Below are 11,244 nucleotides of genomic sequence, written 5' to 3' on the forward strand. Positions count from 1 at the left end.
CCTTCTTTCCTTCTTTCCTTCTTTCCTTCTTTCCTTCTTTCCTTCTTCCTTTCTTCCTTTCTTCCTTTCTTCCTTTCTTCCTTTCTTCCTTTCTTCCTTTCTTCCTTTCTTCCTTTCTTCCTTTCTTTCTTTCTTTCTTTCTTTCTTTCGAGTTTTCCTCTTCTTGTCCAGGCTGCAGTAGTGCAGTGACGCTATCTTGGCTCACTACAACCTCCGCCTCATGAGTTCAAGTGATTCTCCTGCCTCAGCCTCCCATGTAGCTGGGATTACAGGCGACCACTACCATCCTCGCTAATTTTTGTATTTTTATTAGAGATGGGGTTTCATCATGTTGGCCAGGCTGGTCTCGACCTCCTGACCTCAGGTGATCCACCCGCTTTGACCTCCCAAACTGCAGGGATTACAGACACGAGTCACCTCGCCTGGCTGCAGAAAGGATAATTTCTACTGATCTATCTATATCTATAGATGTGAGATGACAGGAGGAAATAATCAGTAAGTTCAGACTTCTGCTGTGCTTATATGACATTTGGGCAGATTTCATGAATATACACTTTTTAGTTTATTATTCGCTTTTGGTTGATTTCCAGCCCTAAAATGCTTGTTTAAACAGTTTTATGCTTATTTTTAAAATGAAACACTTTGTGAATTTGTGTGTCATCCTCGTGCAGGGGCCATGCTGATCTTCTCCGTATTGTTCCAATTTTAGTTCAGGTGCTGCTGAAGTGAGCAAAACAACTTTTTACTTTTATATTTGTTTTGTGGGGAGAGGATTTGTCCACCTTTTTCGGCTGCTCTAACTTGAAGTATCATCTCTGGTATGTTTATAGTTTTTTTTTAATGTTTATATTTTGGAGTTTTAATTTTGTTTATTCAGTAGCTTGAGATAGCGATCTAACTTTACTTTTCTTCCAAATGAATAGATGATTTACCAAACAACTTCTGGCTGACGGACTGCATCCCCAGCTTCAGTCTGTTTGTGTATATAATTTTGGATGAGACTAATGTTCGAGTGTGTGTGTGTATGTTGGTGCAGCTGTGGAAGAAAACGAATGGCACATAGGTCCTCAAAATAAAATGAATCACCTCGAAATGTTAAGATAAAATGGAAGCATCTGTATGCAATGGGTGAGATTAATCTGCGGAAGACATCCCAGAAATGACCAGTGTTTAGACTGTTATTTGTGATGATGTTGTGTCTGACTTTGAGCCATTCATGATTCTACATACTTGTTTTTATATGCTGTCTACATCTTTTCCTGTATCTAATCTTGGTCCAACATTTTGATTTTAGCTTTTCTGCTATTTTTGTACACTTGGCAACAACGTGGGACCCTCATTTAAAAGTGCAAGCAACCTTATAAAAGAGACCCCAGAAACATTCCTCACCCCCTTTACCATGTGAAGACACAGAAAAAGACAGCCATCTATTATCCAGGAAGCAGGCCCTCACCAGACTCCAAATCTACCAATGCCTTGACTTTGTACTTCCAGCCTCTAGGACCATGAGTAACTAATCTCTGCCTATGGCATTTTGTTATAGCAGCTTGAACAGACTAAAACAATCACTTATGTATAAGGAAAATTAACTTTTGGCAAGTTATTTTTATGGCAGTTAACCCTCACTCAAGGATATTCAGCAAGTAATTGTAGAAGGAGACAGGAACCCACCTGTGTCTGCAACAATTCTGAAAAAAATCTCTTAAACACCACGGTTCAACAGGAGGATGCATCCTGAAAGAGAAATGGGCTTCATTTTAGGTAGGTAAGTCAATCTCCATAGTAATTAGAGACAAAGTACATAAAGCACATCATATGACATAGGACTCAACAAGTGGTAGTTGTCAGTACATCATGGTTATAATCATTCTATGATTGTTATTTTGTGATACAGCTAAAATAAAAAAAAATTTAAGGATACTAGCCACCCCTAAATGAAATGTTAGGGTGAAATTCCAGACTCTGACAAGCCAAGGCCCAGACAGAACCATAATGCAAGGTCCCCTTACATGGCACTACTAGGCTGAGAGCTCGGCCCTGCCTGGAAGGGTCACCTACCTTATCAGTTGCACCATCACCGTAGCTAGCTACCTCATGCTGGGGAGTGTTTCTATGGTGTACCATAGGCCTGCTGAGAGAAAGACTCTTTGATGCTATTTATTTGGGCTGAGATAGGTCTATGGCTGCCTACATGGGCAGCATTTCACGGATAACACACAGGCTTTGAGATCTGGATCTAGCCCTACTCATGTCCTAGCTGCGTGAGCTTAGCAAGTTGCTTTATCCCTCAGAGACCCAGGGTCTCTTATCTATAAAACAGGGTTGATGATACTTTGCAGGGTTTTTGTGAAAATTGGAGATAATATGTAGGAAGTATTCAGTACACCCTAAGTGCTATATAATGGTATTATTTAAACACTTCAACAGCATCCATTAATGACCCCTATCTTGGAGGTTTTACTTGAGGATTAAATGAAAAAAATATGTAAAGTACCCAGTACATAATAGACCCTTAATAATTGGTTAGACTATTATGTAAATTTCAAGGAATACAGTTATCGAATGGACTTCTTTAAGTGTAATTCTCAATTTGTAGTTAAGAGGTTTGGGTCTTGGATCTAGAGCTAATTAGCTGTATACTCTTAAGCAAATCACTCTGAGTCTCAGTTTCCTCACTCGAAAGTTACATATTTGCAGAAATGAGAAGCCAAGATGTCTCTTTTTATAAATTGAAAAGGAAACTTTTTTACAGTTAGCAAGGAAGGAGCTTTGGAATACTAGGGAACATTCGAGAAGCCTGGCTTAACACTACTAAGTTAGGGTCACTAAATTTTCAAAATGAATGAATTCATTATGAATAAGAGTGGAAGAAAAATTACCCCATGACACATGTTTATCTATGTAACAAACCTTCACAGGTACTCCCAAACTTAAAAGAAAAGTTAGAAAAAAAAAAAAAACTTGCCTTGATTTCCATCAGGTTTCTAAACTTTCTGGGTCAAAAGATATATTAATTTGTTTTATACTCATTTGTTTTCTTCTTTAACGATATTTATTCAATTGAAAAGAATGTACTATTATTACCTAAAACCATTAAAATTTAGCAAGAGGTTAAGGGAATGCCATAATTAATGTTTAATAGTTGTCACAACACAAAATAATTTTAACAGTTTTGTTGAGGTATAATTGACATACAATAAACTGCACACTGAAAATATATACTTTGGTAAGTTTCAATGTGCATACATACTCATCATAATCACCATAATCAATACATTATATATATGCACCACTCCAAAAAGTTTTCACGTGTCCCTTTGTAATACCTCCCTCTTCTCCCAACAATCACGCTACTGCTTTGTGTCTCCTTGTAGAATTTAAATACATGAAATTGTTCATGCAGTGTGATACTATTTTTTAAATCTGAAATATTTTCTCAGAATAACCCTTTTGAGACTCATTCGTGTAGTACAATGTACCAAATGTATTCTTTTTTATTGTAGAGTGGAATTTATTGTATGCATATATCATAATGTGTTTTCATATTTATCTGTTGATGAAAAGTTGAGTTGTTTTCAATTTTTGCTATCACAAGTAAAACTTCTGAACACACACACACACACACACACACACACAAGAAAAATAGTTTATGCACAGCCAAGTTAATTCATTCAGATATATTAGCTGTGCACCTGAGTCTTGGAGAAATGTCTTGCTCTTCTGAGCTCCTCCAAACGGGATTTTTGATGGAGTCTTACATGTTTTGCTTTCTTCTCACATCAAAACATTCCACGTACTTTGAATTTAGATTCAGCCCTTCCTCCTGGTATTAAGGAAGCAGTGAATACATCAACATCAACATCAACCTTCTTTCTATCAATATGAGAGAACTACTTGCTTTTTTTTTTTTTAATTATAATAAGAACACCTTTTTGCAAGCCAAAAGATTCAGCTTACCTTGAAAGAACCTTTCCTCTTAATTAAAAAGCTATTAACGACCTGCTCTGCAAAACGTTTCTTTGAGTTAAATATTGGTGTTTGTCGGGGAGGGGTGCGGGAGAGGTTGGTGAATGAGAAAGCTCTGCTTTGGGGATTTTGATACAAAAACTATTAAGGGATTACATAGTTGCTTTAGCCACTGCATACATTCTTCATGATTCATGTATCTGTTCTGGTATGCTCAGTGCCTGACACATAGTATAGGTAGCTGCTAAAATGTCTGTCGAATTAGTAAATGAATAAGAGAAATGTCTTTTCATAGTCTCCAATAAGGAAAATGGCATAAATAATCTTGAATGTGTTTCTGGTGGATCCCGTTTGAATAGAATTTAATTGGACAGGGCACGTGGACTTTGGGAAATTGGGTTTAGGAGCAGTCAGGGAAGGGGAGATGCTAGCTTAGTACCTGCTGGGACCTCTTCCTTAAGACAGAAAAAGGGATATAGTGTGAGGAGGTTAACAACCCATTGCTGTGGGCTTAGCATTCAGTCTCCAGCCTGAATAAGGCCTGTTGGCCTCCTCCAACAATAGTTGGGAATTGGGGATGCATGTGTGGGGAGGGTGGATAGGAATGACTGAGCTTTGCCTGAGTTATTGGAAAGAAGCAAAGGTTGCAAAAACAAAAATAAAAATAAAAATGTTGAGACTAAAAACTGTTTGTATGTGGTATGAAGCAAGTGAATGACCCTTACACTTGCATTTGGTACCTGATGCCACTCTTTACAGATAATGACTTTTCATACTGAAGATGTTCCTTCCTTTCCAGAGGACCAAGAACTTTGCTTCATTCCTGGCGGCGTGCATTGCTTATGGCAGCATGAAAAAAACAGTCCTGAGTATAAAGTAGAAAACATAGTGGACTAGAAGTAATGGCTCACTTGGTAAGCTGTGGGGCTTTTGGCAAATTCTTTAACCTCTCTGGGGCTCTGTTACAACATCTGTGAGGTGAGGCATTTGGACTAGGTGATCTTTTTTATTCAGCAACACAAACTGTGCTGCGTGCCAGGCAGTAGGATCTTGAGTTGAGTCACACACAGTCCTGGTTCACATTCTGGCTGATAAGAGCTGGAAGAGGAGTGAATTAAAAATACCAGCAGACACACAGGAGGGGATAATTCATTCTGTTTGCTAGGGCTTGGGAGCTGATCTTTCAAAAGTAGAAATTCCCCAGAAATGTATTAGTTTTGTCATCATTCATTCATTTATTCGACAAATGTTGACACTATGGCAACTGTATACCAGGGTGCCTACTTTCTATGAAGAATAGGGAAATAGTCATGAAGAAAGCAGACAAAATCTTTACTTTCTTTCAGTATAGTCTAAGCGGAAGGTGCTAGGGGAGGTTGGGAAAAGGTACTATTAGTATTTAGCATTGAATGAATATTTAATATTGTTTCATTTCACTCTCCCAATATATCCACAAAGAAGGCAGTACCCTCACTTTACAGAGAGAAAGCTGAGGCCTAGAGGAGTGAAATCATTCACTGAGCTCATACTAATAAGTCATAAGGACTCAAGCCCACCCTTGCCTGGGTTCAGAGCTCCAGCATTTACCCGTATTGCAATTTTATGGCAGAAGTGGCTTCCTCGGCCGCTGGGTGAGTGAACACTTGGTTCGCCTTCCCAACACTTCCTCTTTGAGTAACAGTGCACCTGTTTTCCTCTGGAGAGCTAAGCCCTCCCACTCTCAATTCAGTCCTATAAAGAGGAGCTCTCGTCCCTCCTACAGGTGTCAGCTGAACTTTTCCCTTAGTTCAGCTAAGAGCTGGGTTCTTGTCACATGGCCATGAGAGATCAGGCTTGCAGACACTTTGAAGAGTGAGAATAAATGGAAATTATTGGGCAAAAGGGGAAAAAAGCCCAACAGGGACCAAAAGCCCAACAGGGACCTTCTACAAAGCCAGAATCCTGCTAGTGTGCTTCCTGCCTCGCAGACTGAATCCCATGTTCCACCCAGGAAGAGGAGGGGCCAGGCTCCTTCCGGCTGCAAACAGCACGAACTTCCTGAGGCTCCACCCCAGTGTGCACCCCTCCCAGTGTGCAGGCCATTTGGAGTTTCTCTGGGGACCCCTTGGCTGTCTCAGTTTCACACACTTTTAAATGACCAGATCTCTGGAGAACTTGCTCACTATTTTGGGAACAGCACCAAGGGGACTATGCCAAACAATTCATGAGAAATTTGTCGCCATGATTTAAATCACTTCCCACCAGGCCCTACTGCTAACATTGGGGATTATAATTCAACATGAGATTTGGGCAGTGACACACATCCAAATCACATCAAGAGGAAAGCAGAATCAGCGCAACAATTTCCAGAAAACGTTGTTGGAGGCCTTGGATCTAATTTTGCCTGAAACAGGCACTTATTCCTGTGCTTTCAGTTCTATGAGCTAATACATTATTCTTTTTCCTCTTAAGATGGTCTGGGTTGTTATTACTTGCAACCAAGCGTCTGGAAGAATATAGCCTCCAAGAGAGGGCAGAGAATGTTTATTTCTCTTTCTCCCTAGTGTGTTATTCACAGTACCTGCAAAAGTCTCTACCAACTTCACTTGAACTTTTCTTCTTGGAGGTAAACACACATGATTTTTGCTATGCTGTGCCTCAGAACTCTGTCCCCAGGGTCATATTTCTATATATCAGGTGATGCCAGGCTTCACATGCTCAAGTATGGATTGGGCAGCCTCCTTATTGAATGTTAACCAACATCTCTCCCTGTGTCCTCTCCAAGTCCTCTGCTATCCAGTTCCGGCTCCTTTTCTCACCATGCGGTGACCCCAGACAAGCTCTAACATTGAGGATGTCATGCTCCAAGTCTGTATGACCCGCTGTATGGTGGCAGCATGAACGGAGGCTGAGGATGACCAGAGGGGACAGCTTCTTCCCTGATCCTAGTTTCCAGTAATGTTTTCTCCAGACTCAGATTCCCAGAATCTCACCTCTGGATAGCCTGTCAGATGTAGCCTAATCTTTATAAGCTGAGAGTCAGAGGAGCCCTTACCATCTTTTTATCAGGAATGAGAGAGGTTGTTGGGTGCTGCATTGGACCTTACCTGGCCTCATCATCTTTCTCACTGCTGACATCTAGGGCCCAGTCTGATTGCTCCATTTTTTTCCCCTTAGAGTTTCATCCTCCAGGGTCATCAGAGCTCATTTATTCAAGGGAATGGGGTGACTCTTCTGCTTCCTGTTCATGTTTCCTGACTGCTCCCAGGCAACCTAGCATCTGAATTGCTAGGCATACCATTGCTATATGCTAATAGGAGACACCTCTTTCCCACAACCAGAGCAAAATGAGAGGTGTTTTCACTTCATTGAGTCTTCAAATTTTGCACAAGAAATGATCCACTTGGGTTTGGGCAGTACCTTCTCTAAACTTATGGCCTATAGAGTCCCAACCAGATAATTCTCTGAGGTGCAAGGAGTCCTGCCTGTGTTGACTCGCACAGCTTATGCAGGATCTCCACCTTGACCTTGGATGGTTCGGCATCCTCCTCCTCACCATCAGAAGGGATCTTCCTCTTCAAGCCAAGTCTGGGGTTGAAGATTGCAGCAAGTGTTTTATTGTGGGACACCCACAATCACGTGTTGGAGGCTCTTAAGTGTATAGCGCTCAGTAATATAACCACCACCCTTGATATTGAAGCAGAGACTTTTAATCTACCTTCTTGAAAGTGTTGGGCATCTGAACTGCACATCCTGGAGACCTGAGGCATTTGACCCCCAACAACAAAGCACTGTTCAATCTGAGGACGTGAATGAGTTAAACATGGGTCTCTATGACATTCTCTCCATCAGCCCTCTCTTTCCACCTTGATCCCTGCCTGTGTGGTCCTTGAACCAGGGATGAATTTTTCTCTTCTTGCTGTTGCAGGAGCATTCTCTGAGACCAGTGTCAGCTTTTGTTAAGAAAGAGCTTTGCAGGCCGGGCGCCGTGGCTCATGCCTGTAATCCCAGCACTTTGGGAGGCCGAGGCTGGTGGATCACGAGGTCAGGAGATCGAGACCATCCTTGCTAACATGGTGAAATCTCGTCTCTACTAAAAATACAAAAAATTAGCTGGGCATGGTGGCATGTGCTGTAGTCCCAGCTGAGGCAGGAGAATCACTTGAACCTGGGAGGTAGAGGTTACAGTGAGCCAAGATGGCGCCATTGCACTCCAGCCTGGGCAACAGAGCAAGACTCTGTCTCAAAAAAAAAAAAAAAAAAAAAAAAAAAAAAAAAAGAGCTTTGCAAAACGCCATTGACGAATCCAATTCCTGATTGAGGACGTGAGTCTGAGCTCTAGTGGGACTCCCTGGCAGCATTTGATCTTGACCAACACCTCTAAAATAAATGCACTCTAAAGTCTGACATCACTTTGTAAGAATGAAGCCATCCTTTTCAGAAATACTGTGTGAAAAGTAACTTGCAGATCAAACTCCACAATGCCTGGGAGGGAAGTCTGAATGGAAGATCAGATTAAAAGAGGGTCAGTGGCACATGTACCCTAGAACTTAAAGTATAATAATAAAAAAAAAAAGAAGAAAAAAAGAAAGCAGGGGCTTTGGGTGCCTGTGAACAGGAGGGTCTTCCCTCCAGCTGCATCTCAGCTGGCTTCACTGAAGCAGGAGGAGGCACAGTGAGAAGGACTCCCATGATGGGAAGATTGAACGGGATGTTTTGCTCTCTGCTTCTCACCTTAACTGAGAGTGGGCTGGAAGGAGAAGTCAACAGGGCAGCCCAAGGTACCGGCAGGTCCTCGCTCTGAAGGTAGCAGGATCCCTCTCCCTCTCTCCCTGGAGTCCACATTCCACTCCCACCCCCTGCAATCCATTGTCCCACAGTAGCCTCAGGGATCATCTTAAAATGATAAAACTAAAAATCTATTGAAATAAAAAATAAATACTTTTTAAATGCTAAAACTATAAAAATGGAGAACAGATCCATTGTCAGAGGTTAGGGAGGAGGAAGGGAGAAGGGAATCAGGTGTGGGAATAAGAGACGACATGAGGGACCCTGGTTGTGATGGAAATGTTCTGTATCTCAACTGTATCAATGTCAATATCTTAGTTGCCATGTTATACTATAGTTGCAAGTATAGTTGTTATACTTAGTTGCAAGATATTGCCATTGGGGGGAACTGGGTAAGGGGTACAAAAATCTCCCTGTGTTATTCTTCACAACTGCATGTGAATCTAAGACTATTAAAAATTGAATTAAAAACAAAAAGGGGGGTCAGTGAGTCCTAGAAAGAAGGAATCGTGCATGGGAGGCCATATTCTTTAGTAGGGCTTGATAATAGTGAGGGAGGACACAACTTTTTCTCAGCCCTCTTAATGTTGTGACTGAGATCTATGAATTAAGCTGACAAAAGACAGATTAATAATGGAAAATCATTTAAATTTTATTTGATGTTAATATTTGTATGTGGCACAGGAAGGGGGCCTTCATAGAAAAAAAAAAGTGAAAACCTCAAGGAAGTGGTGAGACTTGGGGGCTTATGGTACCATCATAACAAAGAGCAATAAATTGTGGGGAAGTGACTAGACAAAGAAAAGGAATTTGGGCTTCTATGGGTGGTAAACTGAGGGGGAAAAAACTAGGAAATATATGGGAGAAATGAATGGACAATAAGGGTTATTTCCATAAGGTTTATTTGTGCAGACTTACGTCAGTTGACTTCTCATCTCCAGTGATAAGAATGTTTTCTTCTTCCTAGTATTGGAAAGACAAATTTCTCACAGAAAATTTATACACTGCTTTTAGGCAGAAAGGAGGAGAGCAGAGAGTCCTTCCTGCATTGGCTGTTTCTTAATTGCCTTCACCCTAAAATGGCATATTTGGGGATGGCATGTTCTAATCTTCAGTTCCAAGAATAGCATCCTGATAGCTACCATGAAACAAGCTATGGGAAAAACCTTTGTGTGGCCTGAAAGTTCTGTTATACTGGATCCCAAAACCCCAAAATATTTAAGATGTTGTGCATCCTTCCTAAGTGAGTTAGAAAGGATACAATAATTAGGTGGGTTTTGCTTTCCAACAGGCATTGTTGAAACTCTCTGAGACTAGTGACATAGCTCTGCCGCCTTGACTGGGGCGGAGGTCCAAGCCAGTGTGGGTAGCAGCCTGCTTGCAGAGAGGAGCAAGGCTGCAGAGTGGTGCCTCCACAGCGACACAGACTCAGGGTGAGAGGCAGCCCAGGCTCACTCTTGGTACATGTAAGACACATCCTGGTGATTCTCAGGAATGTGTGGAGCAGAGCAGAAAAACTGTGAGAACTGAAATTCTTGACTGGGCAATTGGATGCTTAGGCCTAGGGAGTTTCGGGTGTCAATATTAATGTGATCGCATTCGACTCACCCTGGGCAGGCTAAGGAGCATCCGGTCTCACTGTCTCATGGTGTGGGGAGGGTGTCTTGTGAGGAAGCTGTTAATTTTCCACAAAGTGTGAATTTGCACTAGTCTAAGATGCAAATCATTTCTCTCCCTGCCTTTCTCCTCTGCATCATTCTCAGTGCCCAGTCACTGGAGGGAGGGTGGAAGGAGTGGGAAAGAACTGCTGAGCTCGGTTGCTCTTAGGAGGGGCCTGCCACAGTCAAGTTAGGGAACCTCTACCAGGACTCTCAAGCCACAGGCGACAATAGACTTCTGGAAGTGTTTGGTAGCAGAGCATTTAAGGAACCAGCAACGAAAAGGACCTTGCAGTAAATGTCTGGCGTGTCCTAATTTATTTCCCTAAAAGCCCCAAAGCCCCCATTACTAACTTCTCTACCAAGACCTAAATGACTTCTATTAAAATGCAAATGGATTTGCTAAAGACTTTCCATTAAGCCATTAATAACAATTAATGCCTTAGCTGCCCCTCCTTTTTTTAGGTATGAATAGGGTAGGGAGCTGGGACATAAGGCAGCTAAATTTTGATGGGAGAGGGTGAGAACCTGATCTACTCACTGCATGGGTGGAGCTAGGCACGTAGACACATCACAGGAGCTGGCAGTAGCATGAGAGCCTAACTTTCGAGAAAGGAAACAGAACGGATTTTTTTTTTTCTTTTCCTTTTTTTGAGAAACAGTCTTGTTCTGTTGCCCAGGCTGAAGTGCAGTGGCACGATCATAGCTCATTGCAGCCTCAAACTCCTAAGCTCAAATGATTCTCCTGCCTCCTGCCTCATCCTTGCAAGTAGCTGGGACTAGGAGTACACACCACCATGCAGGGCTTATTATTATTATTATTATTATTATTATTATTATTATTATTATTATT

The 11,244-nt window shown here is 41.6% G+C and overlaps 1 long non-coding RNA gene and 1 other non-coding gene across 3 annotated transcripts in view; one reads left to right on the top strand and one right to left on the bottom strand.

Moving 5' to 3' along the window:
* The window catches only part of LOC111529004, an 11,451-nt gene extending 3,425 nt beyond the window's left edge, over positions 1–8,026 (top strand). The window contains exons 2-4 of one of the 2 annotated variants that reach the window (XR_002727243.1): positions 710–818; positions 1,295–1,765; positions 4,766–8,026. This is a non-coding gene — a long non-coding RNA (uncharacterized LOC111529004). The remainder of the gene's footprint in view (positions 1–709; positions 819–1,294; positions 1,766–4,765) is intronic. The other variant, XR_002727244.1, reaches the window with a different exon arrangement.
* On the bottom strand, positions 627–733 carry LOC111529009. The gene has a single exon (XR_002727247.2). It is a non-coding gene; the product is annotated as a U6 spliceosomal RNA (small nuclear RNA).
* Positions 8,027–11,244: the final 3,218 nt, after the last annotated feature.

Source organism: Piliocolobus tephrosceles, chromosome 11 (genome assembly GCF_002776525.5).
Source record: "Piliocolobus tephrosceles isolate RC106 chromosome 11, ASM277652v3, whole genome shotgun sequence".
NCBI lineage: Eukaryota > Metazoa > Chordata > Mammalia > Primates > Cercopithecidae > Piliocolobus > Piliocolobus tephrosceles.